Genomic DNA, 6000 nt, shown 5'->3' on the forward strand with positions numbered 1-6000 from the left:
TATCCATAATATTTATGGAACAGACAGTTTCACGACTTGCTAGGTGGCAACCTTCATTTCTGCATAGAAATAGGCAAGGTGCTTATTATGATGTTTTCAATAGGTCACTCAGGACAGTTTGTGGGTCACTGAAGAGAGTTCAAAGATTACAGCTGCTTGGAGAAAGAAACAGACAGAGACACCGACTCCATGTTAGACAGGGCTGCCATTAGTCGTATTACTGGGAAGGCATCTAAAGGATGTGGAGTTCAGCTGGGACAACACATCCATCCTAGGACAGGCCAAACAGAGACATGCACGGGAATTCCTAGAAGCATGGCATTCCAACCAGAACTCTATCAACAAGCACATTGACTTGGAGCCGATTTATCACCCTCTGAGAAAAAGAATGGGAAATGGCATCACCACAGGAAATGACATCACCACAAGAAGTGACATCATCAACCCAAAGAAACCCAAACATATAAACAGAAAGCAGGAATCATCAGCAATGCTTCGTCCAGACGCTCACTGAAGATGTTACCTAGTATGGTGACGAAACATCTCAACATGAACCTTCCAGCTCAGCGAGCAAACCTACATCCACAGGATGTGGACTTGGTGCAAAGTCAATAGTTGGATGGCTTTGTGGTGTTGGAACTTGAAACAAAGTTCTAGGAGTTAGCAAACAGCTAAGTATTGGAGTTAAGTTTCTGGGAAAGTACTGGAACCTATGGGGGCGCAAAAGAAAACATGAGCAATGAATAGTTCAGTGGAGAGGGTGTTGAAAAGCTCACAAGCTTGTTGCAACTGAGCTAAGGGAAAAAAAATCAGGGCAGTTCTAACTTGGTGAAGCTAACAGTCAGTGAAAAGCTGGAGTTCAACCTATGAAGTGCAGTTTCAGAGTCGAAAGGAACATTGACCCAGGAAAGAAGAGTGATTAACAGAATATGAATAGTTGTTACAACAGCCCATGATGGAACAACTCTTGAGAGGGAGTTTCAAGACCAGATTTTAAAGTGGAGAATTGTGATCCCTTTTGCAGTGTGATGAGATTTGTTTACAGACTGTGTCATTAACATCTGGATAGAGTTGTTGAGAATTCTGTCAGATTTGTGTTGATCACAGTTCCATTGCATATGCCCTGTTGGGTGTTCAGCCACATGTTAATTCTGGGAGTTAGATATAAGTTATACATGTATTGTATCATTATATGACTCTTCGAATGTTGTATAGTAAAGTTTATTGTGGTTGTTGTTCAAAACAAATGGAATCTTGTGGCTTTATTCCGTCATTAAGTCCTCTGGATCTCACACTTTGTCGAGTTTTTTTTAAAAAGTACTGGTCCCTCGCCAGACTATAACACAAACTTGGCAGTCATTGTAGTGACACACTCCAGTCTCTGTTGATATTTACTCTGTGAGGCATACTTATGTCTCTATGGTACTCCATATGACACAGTCAATCCCTGTGTTACTCTGTGTGCCACAAACTTGCTCAGGAATAACCTGCTCACTGACACTCAGTTTGTGTTGTGCAAGGGTGACTCAGTTCCTGAGTCATTATTGATGAAGGGCTTATGCCTGAAATGTCGATTCTCTGCTCCTCGGATGCTGCCTGGTCTGCTGTGCTTTTCCAGTGCCGCACTTTTCGATCCTGAGTCATTACAACCTTGTTTGAAACATAGACAAACAGTTGAACTCCAGCGGTGAGGTACAAGTGACCATGACATAAATGCTGCATTTGGCCAAATGTGGGATCAAGACATCCTAGTAAAACTACAATCAATGCGACTCAGGGAGGTGGGACCGAGTCTCCTTTGGTTGGAGTCCAACCTGGCGCGAAGGAAGATGGTCGTGGTTGTCGGAAGTCAGATATCTCAGTTCCAGGACATTTCTGCTGGAGTTCCTCCAGGTAATATTCTGGCCCAACCATCTTCAGCTGCTTCATCAATGACTTACTGTCCAACATCAGATCAGAAGTAGAGATGTTTGCTGATGATTGCTCAATGCTACTCCTCAGGTACTGAAATGGCCATGTCCATTTGCAGTAAGACCTGGTCAACATCTAAGCTTGGGTTGATAAGTGGCAAACAGCATTCATGCCACATAACGGCCATCTCCAAGAAGAGAAAATCACACCTTGACATTTAATGGCATTACCATCACGAAACACCCAAATATCCTGGGGGGTTACCATTGACCAGAAATTGAATACAGACCAGCTCTGTGGCTACAGGATCACCTCATAAGCTAGGAAATCTATGGCAAATAACTCACTTCCTATCTCTCCAAAGCCTGTCTACCATCTATAAGGCACAAATCAGAAGTGTGATAGAATACCCTCCACTTGCCTGGATGAATACAACTCAAAAAGCACTTGAGAAACTCAACATTATTCAGGACAAAGCACCCCTTCTTCACTGGCACCCTATCTACACTTCAATATTCACTCTCTCCAATGCGAGCAGTGAGTACTGGCTACAAGATGCACTGCTGTAACTCACCAGAGGAACAAAAGTAGGAAGCGTATGGGAGCACCACAACCTAAATGGTCTTCTCAAAGTCAAACACCACCTTGACTGGGAAATCTATTGCATTCTTTTATCATCACCGTTGCAAAAACCTGGAATATTTTCATTTTTCGCGGGATGTGGCCATTGATGGTTTGGCCATCATTTCGATTCATTATTATTTAGCTATTCCATCCTTAACTGCCCTTGAATTGAGCAGCTTAAGAGTCAACCACATTACTATGGTATGACGTAGGGTGTGTGATTAATATATATTCCAGTATCATTTATTTTTGTGATTGGATTTTTGAATTTTGAACTCATAGCACATGGGGTTTTTTGTGTGACTGTTCGATTTTAATAAATAACTTGCAAGTATTTATTTTAAAATAGTTTGGTGAGAGAACCGAGTCGTGACAGGTTCTTGTTTACAGTGGAAGAGTTCACAAATGAACAAAATACACACTGTAGGACATTGGGCTTTCTGATGGAAGATTCTGAATTTGTTTTTGTTAATTTAAGGGGGAAATGCTTATAGCTTGAGAGAAATCTTTCAGTTTTGGTTTCATTTTGCGGCACCACAGATTTTTAGCTGAAGATGCATTTGTAAAGCAATTGCACCTGTGAAAGGGAAAAATTGGTTTAGATTTGTTAGAAGTAAAGAGTTTAGTAACAGTTCCATGTCAGCAGTGTTTGGGTAAACCAACAAGTTGCCTTAAATGTATAGAGAAGATACAGAAGGAAATTCTCTCATGTGAATATTGTTTGGGAAACTGTAAAGGAATATTTTTGAGATTAATGCGATTACAATTCTTACTATGTGTTTCAAAATCTTTAAACGTGCATTAAATGTTTATTCTATTTTGTCTTCATTTCCTCTGCAAAATAAATCTGTTTAATTGTTAAAATACAAATCTGCAACACTGCATACATGTATTTCAGTGAGAGATTACCTCATTAAAGCCAAAGGTAAATACAAAATCAAGCCAGATTTTGATCTAGAAACGGACTTATCCAGTAATAAATTTAGGTGGGTCACAACAGTGGGTCAAGAGTCATGTGTGATCTTGACCAGATGAGAATGGAAGATTACCTTCCTGAAAAGATACTAATAAATCAGCGGTAGTTTGGCAGTGTTCAGATTTATTGAGTTCAAATTCCACCATCTGTCACAATGGTACTTCAACTGATGTCTTCCAGAAAATTATTCTGGGCCTCTGGATTATAGATCCAGTGATATTACCACTGCACCCACATCTCCTAGTTACTCTGTGCTTCTGTTTTGTGGTGTTTACATTGACAGTGGAGGGTAAAATTGTAAAATAACAGGCAGCCAAGAAATTTGGAATTAAACATTAATTATTTCTTGCTGAAATTAAATATTCATTATTGTATATGTTTTATTTAGCCGCAGAAGGCTTGAGCTGAGACCAGTCCAATGCAAGGGGGTTTGTACTTTTGTGACCCACTGGCAGTTGAAGGGTTAATAACAAGAAAAGTAAAGAATTGCATTTGTGTAATACTTTCTCACAACCGCCGAATATCTTCAAACATTTTATACGCAATTTAGCCCTTAATGAAGAGTAGTCACTGTTGTAATGTAGCAACTGTGATATAGTGGTCCCAAGCCACGTATGAAACTAGACACCAATATGTTTCCTGATCATTTATTAGCCACAGATCGCAGCCTTATCTTTGTTTGCTCACTAGTACTTCCCTCCTGTGTAGCACCAGTCTCTCTTTATACCTTTCTGATCAATCACAAATGAATGAAGAAATTCACATCAAGGTTTGGATGGGTTGGGTTGGGGCAGGATCAGGGGTGGGGGGAGTGATGCGATGCCCTTTTGAAATGCCTGCACAGTCTCAATGGTCCGAATGGTCTCCTTCTGAGTTAAAGTAGCCGAGGTACAGCTTTAAGTCAAAACAAATCTTGTCTGAGCAGTCCTCATTTAGCCCGAGTGTCCATGCAAATGTTTACTGCACACTTGCCAGCTTCAGATCAGTGTCAGTGACACGGATACAGCCTCTGCTATTTACAACCAAGGCTCTCTACGATCCCTTTGTCGCATCTCTGACAATTCCAAGGCTTATCTGATTGGACAGGTCCTGCAAACAAGTACACATGGGCTGACTGATTACTGTGCATGCGGTGACTCTGGCAGTTCGACATGTTCTGCAGCACGTAGGAGGCTGCCTTTGGCTGGAAGCCCACATTTCTACAAAGAATTCACCTAGGTTTCCTTTCTTGGAGCACTGCATACAAATAACAAAGGCTGGAGCCCTCAAAAGTGTGTGCCTCAGGATTGAGATGTCCCCGCTGAGCCTACTGGCTCTGCCAGATGTCTGTCCTCCTCCAGGAATGATTACACTTGATGACCCTGGGTTGACCTGGCAGATTGCCTTGTGGGATCTTTGATGATTCTGAGACAAAGGACTGTCTGGAAAGTTTACATCAGTGATCTGGCGTCTCTCTGGGTGGTTGTAGCGGTGGGACCGGCACCAGTTCTACAGAATTTGACCCAATACTACCTCATGACCCTAGGTCTCTCATTCAACATTCTATTCATTATTATTTATAGACAGGGCAGTTTGGCGTCAGGTTTTGCTATCGGCAGAGGTAGTAAACACACCATTTTTGTAGTTGACTGTGTTTTTTTAATCTCTGCATAGTTTAAACAACATGCAACAAGCACTATGGAATCGAATTCCAAACAGTACTCTGGGACAAGGTGTCAACTGAAATACAGAGTAGACAAGCATGAGGCTGGAAGAACACGGCAAGCCAGGCAGCATCAGCAGGTGGGGAAGTCAATGTTTTGGGTGTGATCCAGCTTCAGGACCTGAAACATTGACTTGTCCACCTGCTGATGCTATCTGGCTTACTGTATTCTTCCAACCTCCTGCTTGTCAACCTTGGTTTCTAGCGTCTGCAGTTTTTTTTGCCTCAAGCTGAGCTGAAATACTCACGTCTGGCAGCATCCATGGACAGAAAGCAGAGTTAACATTTCAGGTCCACTGACCCTTCTTGAGAACTGATTGTAGCTAGAAAACTGTTAGTATACATGCTGAAGATGGGGTGGGGAGGGGGGTAAACAATAGGTGGACGAGATGCCCAGAGAGAGAAAAACAGTTGAGCAGAGGAAGGAATGGGTAAAGGTCAGTCTGAAGAATCAATGGTTGCTAATGAGGACCATAAGTCGCTTACAATAGGATGGCTATGTCAGTAACCCATTTGAATAATAATGTGGAGTTTGGAGTAGGGGCATAGGAGAAGGTGCTCAAGCCCAAAAATGATTTAACTCAATATTGAGTCCAAGAGGCTGCAGGGTCGTCAAGCAGAAAATAAGGTGCTGTTCTTTCAGCTTATGCTGAGCTTTGCTGGAGCATTGCAGCAGGCCTGAGACAGAGATAATGGCCAGGGAACATAGTGGTATGTTGAAGTGACAGGTAATTGGAAGCTCCGTCTTTTTTGTGGACAGAACGTAGCTGTTCCACGAAGCGGTCAC

This window comes from Chiloscyllium plagiosum, unplaced genomic scaffold, assembly GCF_037043375.1.
Source record: "Chiloscyllium plagiosum isolate Xiang-an unplaced genomic scaffold, Cpla_swu_hap1 HiC_scaffold_44, whole genome shotgun sequence".
Taxonomy (NCBI): Eukaryota; Metazoa; Chordata; class Chondrichthyes; order Orectolobiformes; family Hemiscylliidae; genus Chiloscyllium; species Chiloscyllium plagiosum.